Source organism: Tribolium madens, unplaced genomic scaffold (assembly GCF_015345945.1).
Source record: "Tribolium madens isolate multiple individuals breed KSU strain unplaced genomic scaffold, Tmad_KSU_1.1 Scaffold_96;HRSCAF=242;Tcas5.2_LG5, whole genome shotgun sequence".
Lineage (NCBI taxonomy): Eukaryota > Metazoa > Arthropoda > Insecta > Coleoptera > Tenebrionidae > Tribolium > Tribolium madens.
The window spans coordinates 15,320,640-15,336,751 of NW_025401068.1; the positions used below are offsets into that span (position 1 = coordinate 15,320,640).

The window sequence follows — 16,112 nt, forward strand, 5'->3', positions numbered from 1 at the left end:
GGATCAGGTCAAACCTATTTAATTTCAAATTAATATCACGGAGTAAACTGATCCCAATCTTTTAATTCGGGCATTAAATACAACAGACACCATCCAATAACAAGATAGTTTACGATCTTTAATTACCTGTCTTGTTTTATTTTTACTAATACACCCTTCACATTATTAATGTGTGTTTATATGGCCGTGTGCAATTTCAAATGAATGGGTTTATGTCCCATCGACCCATTATCGTTCTATTTTAAAGCGATTTCACGACGTTAACAAATTAGTCAAAGATGGGCAATTAACGCCTTCTTGGCAAAAAAATATATTTCAGTTGTTTAATCTGAAAGTGGTTTTAGTATGAAAAATTGACAAATTGTTCCCGAATGTATATAAATTTATATCGTGTGCAGTAAAATGTTATATAGGTGGACGCGTACAGTGATCTGCAAATTGCATCGTTAAAACGAGAGGATCGATCAATGCGTAGGTGAGCTTACGGTTACTTTACTGGATATATGTGGTGAACGTAGCAGAGAATGCAGCAGTTTAAGTGTATAATGACCGTTAATTAAAGTCAATTCATGCAGAACAAAATCTGCAATATTTTGTACAAGTTTAGTATCTCATTAGTGTTCGTACAGGCCGCAAATAATCTTCATTAACTTTGTGTCACTGCAAATCAAAATGTTAACGATAGAAACAATCGACTGCAACCACACCAAAGTTTCAGCTGAACGGTTACTTATTATCCTTAATTACAATTTCATTTAATAACGTGACCCGTTACTCGCAACTTCAGGCATTGGAAAGTTTTATTACTTGCTCATATCTAACCCTGTTTACCGCATCCTGACGGCTTATAATTAGGTATCAATCAACACTTTTAACAATTTATTTATTTTTATCTAACACAAACTTGTGTTTTTTTAAATGAAACACTGGATGTTTCTTGGCATTTTTGGATGTAGCCTTTTAGAACAATGTTTTTACGCTAAATTTTTATTAGTCGATTTCGCTTAATTTTAGAAGTTGACAAAGAAGTTGACAAAAACATGTACTTTTTAAAAATTTATTATACAAAAACTAAGACAGCTAGAACAAATTTTTTCTTACTTCTGCTAAGAAGAAAGTATAGAATTTAAAGCTGTAGCAATTTTTTAGTGTTTTGCATTTGTAAAGATAATAAATTAAGAAGTTTGTTAAAAGTTAAATAACTTAAAAAATTTAAATGGAACACCGTATTTTTTATTTTTGAATCTAATAGACTGATAAATTGTCTATCTAAAAAAATAAACTTATAATGTCTAGAATTGATCAATATCTGGGCATTATTGATACTATGGCAACTAGTAATTGCACCACGGATCCGTTTATTTATCCAGAAATGGTAAAAGCCGTTATAAATACTGAAATTCAAATTATTTTATTGTAAAAATAAAGAATAATGGATTCAGTTTAACACAAATGTGATTATTAAGTGATATTTCTCCCATCTCTTGTGCAACTGTGCACTTTTTTGCTACTGAAACAATAGTAATTTTTTTTTTAATGTTTAACGTTAAATATCTTTTTAGTTATTGATTATAAACACCTAAAAGTAAATAATTTAAGAAAGACAATTTAATAATTCTTTTAAATGCAAAAACAATAAATAGGGTGTTCCATTTAATTTTTTAAGTTATTGAACTTTTAACAAACGCCTTCATTTTTTTATCTTTGCAAATGCAACACACTAAAAAATGTTACAACTTTATAGCTTGTACCTTTTTTCTTTGCGGTAGTAAAAAAAATATTTCTAGATGTCTTAGTTTTTGTGTAATAAATTTTTAAAAAGTGCAAGTTTTCGTCAAAAAAACCGTCTTATTAAAACTAAGCAAAAGCGACGAATAAAAATTTAACTTAAAAACAGCATAAAAATCTACATCTAAAAATGGTAACTTATTTTTGAGACACGCTGTATAGTTGAAAATAATTTTAGGCGATGGACTAGATTAATATCTATCAATGTCCTATATATATTTTTTTAATTTTACCATTTTGGACTTTTTCAACTCGCTGGGAAACAAATAATAAATATAGGCACGAGTAATGAAATATTTCCCAACTCGGTTGTAATATACTATACCTAACGTACAATGTAAAAAAAACTATAAAAATACCTCAATCACTACTGTAAGTAGTGTGAGTATTACATTTTAAGTCCCATTGCCTCCGATTTTTGTAAATTTAAGATATGTTAAAAAACATGCAAAAATAAAAACCACCTATTTTACAGTTTATAAAACTTGTATAGAACATACAGTGAGATCAAAAAGTCTGTCTACCAAGCAAGCGTGGAAATTTAAAACGTATGTCTGTGGAAGATAAAATGTCACAATGACAAATGAGAAATGTCAAAATAATTTTTCTGTAAATTATAACAGGAAACCGTGGTGAACAAAATCTCATTTTAGGATATTTTGAGACGTTTCATAGAATAATTCAATTTAATTAGCTCAATGTTTTAATTTTTATAAAATATTTTTTTGACATTTAGATAATATACGAACTGCCATGCAACATACGTCCTCAACTAGGACGCCTACTTGATAGAAAGACTTTTTGATCGCACTGTAGTAAAAGGATAAGAGTGTTTATATTAATTTTTTAGGAATTTTAAAAGCAAGCGTAATTGCTTCTTTTTCCATTTAAACAAACATTATATTTTTACATTATTTATTAATAACAAACTTTACGTCCGTAGTGTACCTATTTATATCTGATATTTAAAAAAAAACAATTGTTTAAAAGGTGATTCAAAAGTGTCGGACCATCTCTTTAGTGGTGATAAAGGACTTCTATTTGAAAGTTCCCACGACAAAAAATTGTTTGAGCCTTTTTCACGAGCTCTTCAAAGATTAGTTTTGAATTAACATTTTGGCCATTTCGATTATGTAACAGAAACAGCAGTTCTTGTACGACTGAACCTGTTGAAAAAATCACCATTTGTGTCTTATGGTGCAAAACATTTAACAAATTTAACAATAAATTATATCTAAGAACATCGGAAACAGTTTTATTTTACTCAAACAAAAATCGGAAAGTCTGCTATCACCATTGGAGAGTTGGTTCAACATTTTTGAATCAGCCTGTATGTTGGTTTGTACAATTTTCTACAAACCTGTTTTTCCAAATTACGTAAAGAAAACGCTGAAATACGGATTTTTTATTTTTACGCGTTCTCAGAACAAAAATCAGTGACAATAAAATTTAAAACTGATCGTTTGGAATTTTCTATAGGCGTTTCTGAACTCTCTAGAAGGAATATTGACAAATAAACTGTATAACAGTTAAAGGTCAGAGAAAGTGAAAACAAAATCTTGCATTGAGTGTTTTCTCGACATAATTAAACACAGAGTGTCACGAATAAAATAAAATAAAACACCAAAAAGTTCAGGAAGTGGTTCCCTGGGTCAAAATAAGAAGAAAAAAAAGTTATAATGGACCCATGTCCGAAAATGAATCCCAAGAAAAAACTCGTTTTTCTCGAAAACAGAACGTTGTACAAAAATAACATTCAGACAATTTTTTAAAATAAATCGGAATCTACCAAAAAATTTCAAAAAACTCCTTGTAAAAAAATAGATTGACTCCTGTGCCTCGACTCCCCTAATTAGGGTATACAATTTTTGAGATCACCAATAGATTTAGCGACAAAAAATTACTCCAGATCTTGGAAATGTATATCCACCGATTAAAAACCTGTTGCCCGCCAACGCAGAGGGCTCTAGACATAGAAGAAGAAGTTTTTTCTTATCATATTTTTCGTCAATATTGAAAATATCTATGCCAGAAAATAGCAAAAAAGCGCAAGTAAGAAAGTAATGACTAATGATACTATTTTCGAACATGAGTGTCCTGACAACATGAACAACACTTTAGTCGCAAGCGAAGCAAGCCGCTCTCAGGCAATTATTATTTTTAATATCCTAATTAAGCGACTTTCCACATAAATCAATCCCGGTAATAATGAGCGAGGAATGCAGCTAGCGCGAGCGATGATATATGCGCACCAACGCTACGTTCGTTATAATCACATATTGGCAATTAGTTAGGGGACTAAATTGACCACCATCATTATCCTTGGATGATTTATTTTAAGCGATTCGACACGAGTTAAATTAGAGCCCTAGTCTGATCGCCCCCTTCGCCGCCCCACTGCTTGTCATCGGACGCTATACAAATGTTTTGGATAAATTAAATATAGAGCTTTAGCGCGACATAATATGGCGTAGGCCGGCTATCCATATACGTGAAAATGTGTAATGAATCACGAAAATTGATTGTGTGGAGACTAATTGTGGATATTGATATGAAGAAATCACCACATAGTTTAAGTTCATTTATATTGTGCTGTAATTGAATGTCATGTTTCATGAACCCACACCTTCAGGTGAGGTGGCAGGAATTAATTCCTGAAAAAGTTGCAGCTGACTCATTTCCTTCACGCAGTGCATGAAAAACGCTTATTAACGAATCGAAGAAAAACTGAATATGTGGAAGATTTTTCGTGTAACTCTCACTGGCTAAGACTAAGAGACCGATTATGTCAGATGAATAAAAAGTATGGAACCAAACGTTTTTGCTTGAACTATTTATTTTTTTAAAAAACTAATTGATGAATTGAATGATAAAATACTAAAAAAAATGTGATGTTTTATTGAGAACAAAATTTTTCGAAACTCTTTTGTTTTTGAGTTGTACATTTTTTTTTTTAATGGCAACCCACTATAAAACTATTTTTCGTGATCTAAGGATTACAACTATCTACTTTATTTTTAATTTTTTCAAAACTAATTTTTTACATAAATTGCAATTTTGACAAAAAAATCCCATAATTCAAAAACAAAACAAATTTTCGTTCTCAATTCTCAATTTCTCATATTAATTTATATTAAGTATTATTTTCTAGAGACAAATGATTTTGAAAAAAACGCTTGGTTCCATACTTTAATTCACCCTGTATAATACAGCAAGCCAAGACTTAAATCAATTGTTCATTTAAAGTTTGTTGTTCCCAAAACTCTCGTAACCTTTAAAACAGTTTTCCATCTGAAGAAAGAAAGCAAAAGATCTTGATATCTATCATACTACAGGTATATTTCAATTTTAAATTCCTCTCACTCCTTTCACTTCGAGTGCTTCCCCGTAACGCTTGCAAAGCTATACGCTTCTATAAGCATGTTTATGATGCAAATCCCTTATATTGGTTGCAAATATGATCAAAATTCACTCTTCAACATTTAAAAGTAGAAATACAATACAAAATAAACATAAGCGAGTTTAGTTGTTTGAATTTGTAATGGTCTCTTATTCTTGACGTTCTGAAAAAAACATGTTAAAAAAACTAAATAGTATTCTACGCGATTAGTGGTAAGAAAAGATTCATTATTTTTTAGAATTTTAACAACTTTTAGTCGTATACCTACATATTTAAGAAAAATATAAATAAAATACAAAGTAATATACAGTGGAACTCCTCCCGATTATAACGAAAAATCGGCTATAACGAGTAAATCGTCTGGTCCCTTGCTTTACTCTATATAAAATTCTCTCTCTATAGCGAGTATTTTTCTGGAATTGAGGTGGATATAACAAAACTTTTATTTTGTCCAAGATCGGTAATAGCGAGAAATTCTGAGAAATTTCGGAAACAAATCGGTTATAACGAGAGTTTCTAGAAGAAATAAAAATTTTTTTTGGAAATGCTGTTTTTGCGCGCTAATGGTCTTATTTTTCTCACTTTTTCAGTCTTGAATAACTTTTCAAGCAGAAAACACTTCGTCTTTCTGTATTAATATGTCGTCCTCGAAAAGAAAAACGTTTTCTATCAAAGAAAAAATATCAATAACAACAGAGTTTGAAAGTGGTAAAAACAAGCTGTAATCTGCATAGAGAAAAATTTAGCCAATTCTACATTAGCAACAATTTTAAAAGATTACGAGTTCAACTGGTGAATTTTCGTCAAAAGTGAAGAAGTACTAAAAATGCTAAATTAGAAAAAGCCATTCTTAAATGATTCAAAGTGAATCGCGACTTCAATGTGCCCATAAGTGGGGCCAAGTTAAAAGGAAAAGCAGAACAATTTGCAGAAAATATTGGTGATTCTCTAGAGATGAAATTTTTTGTTATTGGGTGCTTCCACCTAACACGATGTGTTTTACAATAGCCTTGTACAATTAGAAAGTGCAATTGATAAGATAAAAATGCTTCATTACAAAAAACAAACAAAAATTACAGATTTTTTTCATAAATATTGTTTTAAACTTCTTTAATATTCGTATTAAATAAAATAATTTGCATAGTACATGTTTAAACACTTTTACTATCCATGACTGTTTATAGCGAAAAACGGTTATAACGAGCAAATACGTTGGCCGCTTGAGTTCTCGTTATAGAGGTTCACCTGTATATATTTTTTGAAAATTTGAATATTTTTTTATAGTCTGACACTCCAAAATGTGACATGCTTTCCCAAAGCAAGAATTATTAAATTCTTTTATTAAACATTTTATAAAGTTTTAACTATTTTAAGTGCATTCTTTAAAATATAAAATACACAATATTTGATGGAATAAAAATGCATTTTGCTTTAGAGTGATAAATCGTGTAATATATTCGCGGTCAGCTACGTGTCAGTTTGACAATATGAATTTTCATTTGTTCCACTGTAAATTTCGCTACAGGAAGATGATATTGGGCGTCTGTAAAATATTGAATAGTTATTTGAAACGTAACGTGACGTGACTGTCAAAAATTAGATTGATACTCACCACCGGACTTGCATTAGATTGGATGGATGCACTACAACCTAACCTACTGTATCAGCAGCTATGACCAATATCCAATATTGTTGAATCAATTTCAATATAATTTATTGCATAAAGATGTTTACAATTTAATGACAATGAAGTACAAAATTATGAAAATCATCGTTAGTAGAATTCGGAAATTTGACTACACAAGACAGTAGATGAGGTTTTAGCATATACGTCGACCACAATTACCGTCAGTCGCCGTTTTGCCCTTAATAGGGGGGCGGCGGCCCCACCACCACCGGAGGAGAGCCATCAGTGCGCCCTGATTGCGTTCTGTTGTCTTGAGCAAATTGATTACAACTCAAATTAAAGTTTTTGCCGTTCATGATTAAACATGCATGAGAGTGGTCCGCTAGGTGTGGATGCAATGGGGCTTTAATTAGAATTTCCATCCGATTCGACTACTTATCACAAATTATTATCATTTAATCGATTTCTAATTACGACCAGTTGAAAATTGATTGTTTTCGAAACTGCGATATTCTGAAATTCTCTCCTACTTGTTTACTTTTGAAATGATGGCTTTCTCACTTGACGGCAGGTTGATATTATTGCCGTCGCGTTAATTATGACTGAAGTGTGTCCGTTTTTAATTAAAGTGAGCAGATCATTAATTAACTGCATCTACAAGTAGCGGTATTGTCAGTTATAGAAGAAAAATAAATTAAAACAACTTTTCGTTATAGGATTTTGTTCTTTATAGCAATCTTCAATCCATTGTGAAGATAAGAAAAATGATTCTCAATAACCAAATGTTTATTTTCAAAATAGGCTTATAATTTTCTCATAATATGAAAAACGTCCCAAACCATAACTTCATTATTTTATATTATAATCTAGCCTGTATAAACAAATGTTTTTCAAAATTGATCATCCACAATTAAAAACAAAATATTTCATAAATAAACATTAAATATAAATTGTAAATATTAACTTGTAAAGATTAAAAAATCAGTTCTCTTGACAAAACAAAACAAAATACAGTAGAACCCCTCTATAACGAAAACTCGTTATAACCGATTTTCGCTATAAACAGTCATAGATAATAAAAGTTTTTAAACATATACTATGTAAATTATTTTATTAAATACGAATATTAAAGAAGTTTAAAACAGTATTTAAGAAAAAAATCTGTAATTTTTGTTTGTACTTCTTCACTTTTGACGAAAATTCACCAGTTGAACTCGTAATCTTTTAAAATTGTTGCTAATGTAGAATTGGCTAAATTTTTCTCTTTGCAGATTACAGCTTGTTTTTACCACTTTCAAACTCTGTTATTATTGATATTTTTTCTTTGATAGAAAACGTTTTTCTTTTCGAGGACGACATCGATACAGAAAAACGAAGTGTTCTCTGCATGAAAAGTTATTCAAGACTGAGAAAGTGAGAAAAATAAGACCATTAGCCCACAAAAACAACATTTCCAAAAAAAATTCTGGTACACAATACGTACAAGAAAACCCTTGCAGACTTTTCCAAATCCATATTTTTTTATTTGTCAAAAATGATGGATAATTTTGAATTTGTCAATTTGCCACGTCAAGGTAAATTGATAAATTAAGAAATTCAAAATTACTAAACTGAAACAGCAAGTAATGCCAACATTTGTCATTTTGACAGCACGGATGTCATTGAAAACGACAATACCTACTAATCAGCATTTAATTTACGCTTTATCATACAATAATAATTATATTGACAAATGCAAATATCCAACCAAACATTAATTGTTATAATCTAATTAAACAACGCAATAATCCTTAACAACAAAACAAAATAAATTGCACGATAAATTAACTAACCTTCCAGCAAAACATACATTTTTATTTGCTACCTAAAATAACTAATGACAAGGAGTGATGATAAAAATTGACAAAATAAAACACAGAGACCAGTCATTAATTTATGACATATTCCATAAATATCTTCATTAAAATAAACAAAAAGACTAAATAAAACTGGGAGAATAACATACAAGAAAACCATAAATATTTGAATTGGCGACCTCCATAATAAAAACTGCGGGTGTTCGAATATAGTTTATGTTTGTTAAACATGTATTCTTAGATCTTCAAAAACGTTTTAATTTTTATTTTCTTGAGATCATTTTATAATCCAAGAGTGACCAATTTCGTCTAAAGGTACGAAAATCTATAAATTTAAAAAGCCAACGCAAAAACAGGTGGGCCTGTCTTTTCGATTGCCTGCAACTAACCACGTTATACAGAGTGTTTATAAATGATTTTCATCTAGCCAGCTTTGGAATTTTTTGCATGTAACTTTATTTGTGCCGCTCTACTTTTTTGAAAGCTCTAGTTCTGTCATTAGTGTCACTTATTAATTAATAATAAATTGTTGTTAATTAAACTTTTATTGTTTCAACTAATTTCGAATAATAATTAATAATAATGTATACTTTGGAAGAAAACAAGCTTATAATTGCTTAGTAAACGGCGATTTTTTAATTTCGAGTTAAAACAAGTAGGTACCCCTATTTTCGTAAAGCGGCATTTTTTATTTTTTAAATTCACAGCTGGCTAGATGAAAAACATTTATAACCACTTTGTAGTTCCAAATCAATTAATTATTTTTCTTAGTATGACATGTTATGACAAAACAACTGCTTGCATTAGCAGTAAAATTTGATTTTGTTGTTAAAAAAATTGTTGATTATGATGACTGATTGGCAAATCACGTGCAAATGTTTCAGAAGATATTTGGAATTTCGGATTTGACTTAAAATCTGTTTAATTTTTTAATTGTAATTGTAACTTAATTGCTGAGGACCGTGTGAGTAACAGATGTCCAAGCAATTTTCTCTATCAATTTCCATAACAAAACATTTCCATGTAGCGAAACATTCATATTCTAATGAAGGTAAACACACCAATAACATTTACGAGGAAAACCAATAAGTGGCCTCGTAAAAGTTATGATTTATTCACAATTATACAAGCAATATACGTAGGGAATGGAGTCGATTTTACGACTTTTGGTTGATACAATTCCGACAAAATACATATTGCACATCGGCACACTCCATTAGATAAATCACTTAGTAGGAGTGACAGTTATAGAAATTTCTTAATTTGCCAATTTCTGGAAACATTACCCAACTCGTTCAACGACACGGTAGAAATTACACTTTAATAATTTGATGCACACCAATAATAATGTCACTGAGGTAAAACCTAAACACGTCCTTGACAAAAAATCCATCAAGTGTCAGGTGCGTCAAACCAAATTTTGCAGAATAGTTAGATAAACATAAATTTCGAAAATAATAACTTTTCGTAATTAATTTATTTTAGTCATTTCGTTGAAAGTTTACTTTATTTTCTTCTATAATTGTATCAACCATCGTTGATTTAAATAACATTTATCAGAACCAAACAAAATCTATTGGATAAGAAGGTTTAAATCATGTTCAAAAAACACTAGTTTTAAGGAGTGTTAACAAATTTTTCCTTTTTTTTATGTTGTAAATTGCGGGAAAACTGTATTTCAAAAAACTGTATGATATAATATTTTGCTGTAGACATATGTAAAATGTTCCAGGAAATCGATTGGCGTCAAGGAAACTGCTAAATTCGTAATAGTTTTAAAGTTATAGTCGAATTTATATTTTTGATATTTTTGACTTTATCAGAAATTTTCTGTGTATTAAATAATTAAATTTTCTATCCAACGGTACCAAACATAAGAGGTCATCCAATAAGTCCTGAGTTATTGACAATAAACCGTTCTGGTACTAAAAATCGACCAAAATCTCGACAAAAATCAAAAAAAATTTCAACTTTAAAATTGATCCATTTAACGTTTTTTTACATCTCTAGAGGTGCTAAATACTCAAAAAGGTGCAGGGTCAAGTTTAAAAATTTTCGAATTTTTTGAGTACCTATGCATAGTTTTTGAGATATTGAGTAATAAAGTTACGACTTCTTTTATGAAAAAAACTAAAAATGGCTCTGTACCCGGAACTTTTTAATTCCCACTCTGTTTTCGAAATTGATTCATTCGAACCCACTGAAATTGCAATCACGCTAATATCAATTAAATTGTTTATAAACAAATTAGTTTAATTAATGCTAATGGAGTTATAGCGCTAACAAATTTATAATTACACAATTACATTTCAATGAAATGTGTTCATTTAAAGATGAAGAATTTTGCACCGACGTGTCAAAATAATATAAATTAAGATTAAACAAAAATTATACTTGTAATAAAAGGAAAAAATGTTCTCACCTTATTGTTTGCATCGAACTGGAAACGTTCTAAGAATCCGACTCTGAAAATAAATTAAATAAGTTAGAATACTAGCAACAATGTAATAAATTTATGAAATTTAAAATGTAGACAATAATTAATAAAATTACCTTAAGATAAAAAAATATTTCAACACATATTTTCTCAATTTAAAATTAAGCAGAACTTTTATTATGTTGTTTTTTTTTGACCTACTTATTTTAAGGGCTACGGTTGTTGTAGTAATGTGATATTAATCTCTACCTAAATAATTTATATTTTAACTTCCGTTAGAATCCGTTAGCAACTAAGAGATATTAAATCCAAAAGTCTTAGATGGGACACCCCGTATATATGTATATTTAAAACCATGTAATGCAAAGAAGTAACTTGTAATAGCTTGGAAGCCAGTACTTTAGCATAGGGTGTTACAAAGAAAATTACAGGTTCCCACAACCCATTATTGGTTTTGCATTTTACGACTATTAAAGTCTATTTCATAAATAAATTATTTACAACACGTCAATTCATTGTTATTTCTTTGTGAAACTCTCAGTTTCGTTCGCAAATCCCCCAAAGCTTGTTGCTATTAAAGATAAATAATTGAACTAAAAGAAATTTGGCAATTGCTCTGAAAGTCAACGAAAAATAAACGATTACGATTTTTAATAACAATGTGGTTGCTACAAGATGAAATAATTTAAATTTTACTTCAAAAGCATGGGAAACATTTAAAATTTCAATCGAAGCCCATTCATGCGCAAAATTGATTTAGCTATAAAACAGTGTCTATATTATAAAAAGCCTTAAAAGTTTTGCACTTAGTGAAGAGATTAAAAGTTTCGATACGGCAGTCGAGCTAGGAATGTTTCTATATCATTATAGTCATGTTGCTATACACGAAACTTCAATTTATGGGGATACGCTGTATTAGTTCCCTGTCAGTTTAATTAAATGAGCTTAATTACGTTCTGGATAGTTTCGCGAAGAATTTCACACACATATATCAATAACTTTGCGTCTGCATGATAATTTCATAATCACTAAATTCAACAATCAGCAAAATTATAAATCGTAATGATAAAAAAACAGAAGACTTAAATTAGTAATCATTTCAAAATGTCCAAAAAATTTTTTGGAGAAACCAAAAAAGAATGTTCGTCATATGTAGGTACAGTGGAACCCCTCTATAACGAGAACTCAAGGGGCTCGTTATAACCGATTTTCGCAACAGTCATGGATAATAAAAGTTTTTAAACATGTACTATGCAAATTATTTTATTAAATACGAATATTAAAGAAGGTTAAAACAATATTTAAGAAAAAAATCTGTAATTTTTGTTTGTTTTTTGTAATGAAGCATTTTTATCTTATCAATTGCACTTTCCAATTGTTAAAGACTCGTGGTTAGGTGGAAGGAACCAATAACAAAAAATTCCATCTCTAGAAAATCCCCAATATTTTTTGCAAACTGTTCTGCTTTTTCTTTTAACTTGGCCCCACTTATGGACACAATGGAGTCGCGATTCACTTTGAAGAATTTAAGAACGGCTTTATCTAATTTAGCATTTTTAGCAGTATGTACTTCTTCACTTTTGACGAAAATTCACCAGTTGAACTCGTAATCTTTTAAAATTGTTGCTAATATAGAATTGGCTAAATTTTTCTTTTTGCAGATTACAGTCTGTTTTTTACCACTTTCAAACTCTGTTATTATTGATATTTTTTCCTTGATAGAAAACGTTTTTCTTTTCGAGGACGACATACTAATACAGGAAGACGAAGTTTTCTCTGCTTGAAAAGCTATTCAAGACTGAAAAAGTTATAAAAATAAGACCATTAGCGCTCAAAAACATTTCCAAAAAAATTCTGGTACAGAATACGTAATGGAAACTCGCAGGATTTTTATTTCTTCTAGAAACTCTCGTTATAACCGATTTGTTTCCGAAATTTGTCAGAATTTCTCGCTATTACCGATCTTGGACAAAATAAAAGTTTTGTTATATCCACCTCAATTCCAGAAAAATACTCGCTATAGAGGGAGAATTTTACATAGAGTAGTATACAAAACAGCAAGGAACCAGACGATTTACTCGTTATAGAGTTCCACTGTATAATGAAAATAGTACATGCACAACTAGTTATGTCATGAGCATGAATAAGAAAAACCATGTAACTCCAACTATTACCTTCACAATAAAGCAATTAATTTAATTAATATTTCCCACTTTTGTTAACAATTAAACACCAGCGTCATAATTACACATCGTCAAGTGTACAGCATAATACCTGTCAAGCCGTCACTTTGAATAAAACTATCTCATTAATTTTTTAATAGTGAAAAATATTTCGCAAGTTTAATAATCGGCCGGTGACCTGTAGCCTCTTCAGCGTTGAGATGTCCACCTAGAGGCGATACCCGAAGGCCGATAGGGCAATTAAATATATCTTGGCAGTAATTACGTGTAGGGCGAAATTAATTGGCCATAACGTTAGAAAAAACTACATGATAGTGTCATTTCGGAGCGCCTATCTGGGATCTCCAACAAGTTCACTGCAAGTGTATTTCCTCCCAGGCTCGGTAATGCATATTGTAGATGCGGCGATAGTGTCAGCCAGCTGGCGGTGTTGCCTCGCTCTCCACTAATGTAGAATGTGTGTTTATGGATATATTTTATTAAAAGCAGTGCTAATCGGTTGCGGTTCGAAAAATTATCTGCCTAATTGGGATGTGATGGCGTGCTTTTTGCCAACTTCGGCCATAATAAACGATTTTTCACTCAACGTCAATTATTATTATCGTCACGTTATCTCTCAGATGACCACTATCTACTAAATACAAAGATGCGTTCAACTTTAGGATAAGGGAAATCTCGTTCCTGGTAACATTTTCAATAATTTGAACGAAAAAAACTACAGAACTACCGACAATTCCTGAAAGTGAAATAAAACCGAAAGTGGAATGTGTAACACACTGGTCGCCAAAATTAACCCGAAAACTAAAATTTTGCGATTTTTCACATTGTCGGATTTCGACGAATTTGTGTTTGGCTTAAAGAAAAAACTTTGTAGATCATTGTAATTTAATTCAATAACATTTCTAGTTTTGTCTTTTAAATATGATACTCAAAAGATGAAGCCACTGTTCTTTTACTTATTTTTATACTGAGCTGTGGTCTGGAACAGAGACAAACTTAAGTTTTTACTGATTTCAGATTTTTAGATTTTTTGTGTTCAAAGGCGTAATTGTGCTCCTTTGATGACATAAGCAATAATTTTCGGTTTAACTACCTTTTTATGTAGCCTACTTTCTGAACAAATATTTAGTAACATTAGGAAAGCAACGTCTTATCTCTGGGGCACCAGAAGACAAAATTTTGAAACAAATTGGTCCTCATTCAGAAAAGAACGGGAAATAATCTGAAATAAGTAAAAACTTAATTTTGTCTTTTGCACACTACAGCTCAGTATAAAAAAAGTAAAAAAACAGTGCTTTCGTCTTTTAGGTATAACATTTACAAGACAAAACTAGAAATGTTATTGAATTAACTTACAATGATCTACAAAGTTTTTCTTTAAGCCAAGCAAAAATTCGTCGAAATACAACAAAGAATAACAAAAATATTGCAAAATTTATGTCCGGTTAATTCAAGCGGCCAACGTGTTTGCTCGTTGTGACCGATTTTTGCTATAAACAATCATAGATAATAAAAGTTTTTAAACATGTGCTATGCAAATTATTTTATTAAATACGAATATTAAAAAAGTTTAAAACAATACTTAAAAAAAATCTGTAATTTTTGTTTGTTTTCTGTAATGAAGCATTTTTATCTTGTATGCATTTTCCAATTGTACAAGGGTATTGGAAAAGACATCGTGGTTAGGTGGAAGCACCCAATAACAAAAAATTTCATCTGTTGAAAATCCCCAATTTTTTCTGCAAATTTGTTTAGCTTTTTCTTTTAACTTGGCCCCACTTATGGGCACATTGGATTCGCGATTCACTTTAAACCATTGAAGAACGGCTTTATCTAATTTAGCATTTTTGGCAGTTTGTACTTCTTCACTTTTGACGAAAATTCACCAGTTGAAGTCGTAATATTTTGTTGTTGCTAATGTAGAATTAGCTAAATTTTTCTCTTTGCAGATTATAGCTTGTTTTTTACCACTTTCAAACTCTGTTATTATTGATATTTTTTCTTTGATAGAAAACGTTTTTCTTTTCGAGGACGACATATTGATACAGAAAAACGAAATTGTTCTCTACTTGAAAAGTTATTCAAGACTGAGAAAGTGAGAAAAATAAGACCATTAGCGCGCAAAAACAACATTTCCAAAAAAATTCTGGTACACAATACGTAATGGAGACTCGCAGGATTTTTATTTCTTCTAGGAACTCGCGTTATAACCGATCTGTTTCCGAAATTTCTCAAAATTTCTCGCTATTACCGATCTTGGACAAAATAAATGTTTTGTTGTATCCACCTCAACTCAAGGGACCAGACGATTTACTCGTTATAACCGAGACTCGACCTCTAAATTACACTTTTCCCATCCTAACTACTAAATACAATTCAAAATCTAAATGCTTTTTTTGGTCCCGAGGTAAATGTCTTCTCTCTATTTCTAATTTTGAGTTTTTCTTTTCCTGCTTGTTGTGTTCTTGTTGTTTGCAAGTATTGTTTTCTGTTTCTTTTAGAAATTAAAGTCACTTACAATCACTTTTTTTATTTAATACAACTTCCAGTAGTCAGTTAACAATAAATATCGGGAAAGGGTCCAACTTTAAATAGAAATTCCAATTAAAAGACTAATTTGAAATTCTTTAGAAATACATAAAGATACCTATTAAACCTGAAACCTCCATTTAAAACAAATAAAATCAAGAATACATTCATTTAGTTATAATGCAAGTGCAGTGATGGTTTCATCCCGTAGCGAGATCGTAACAAGTCCAGTAATGAAAACCGAAATGAGCCAAAGCACCTACAGTGAAACTATTTTAAGCATCTTGTTCCG

The 16,112-nt window shown here is 30.5% G+C and overlaps 1 protein-coding gene across 2 annotated transcripts in view; it reads right to left on the minus strand.

The window, feature by feature from the left end:
• The window catches only part of LOC123013396 (LIM domain transcription factor LMO4-B), a 189,831-nt gene that overhangs the window by 144,763 nt on the left and 28,956 nt on the right, over positions 1 to 16,112 (minus strand). For both annotated transcript variants that reach the window (XM_044411886.1, XM_044411890.1), the window contains exon 2: positions 11,094 to 11,136. The gene's annotated coding sequence lies outside the window, so the exon portion shown is untranslated. The remainder of the gene's footprint in view (positions 1 to 11,093; positions 11,137 to 16,112) is intronic.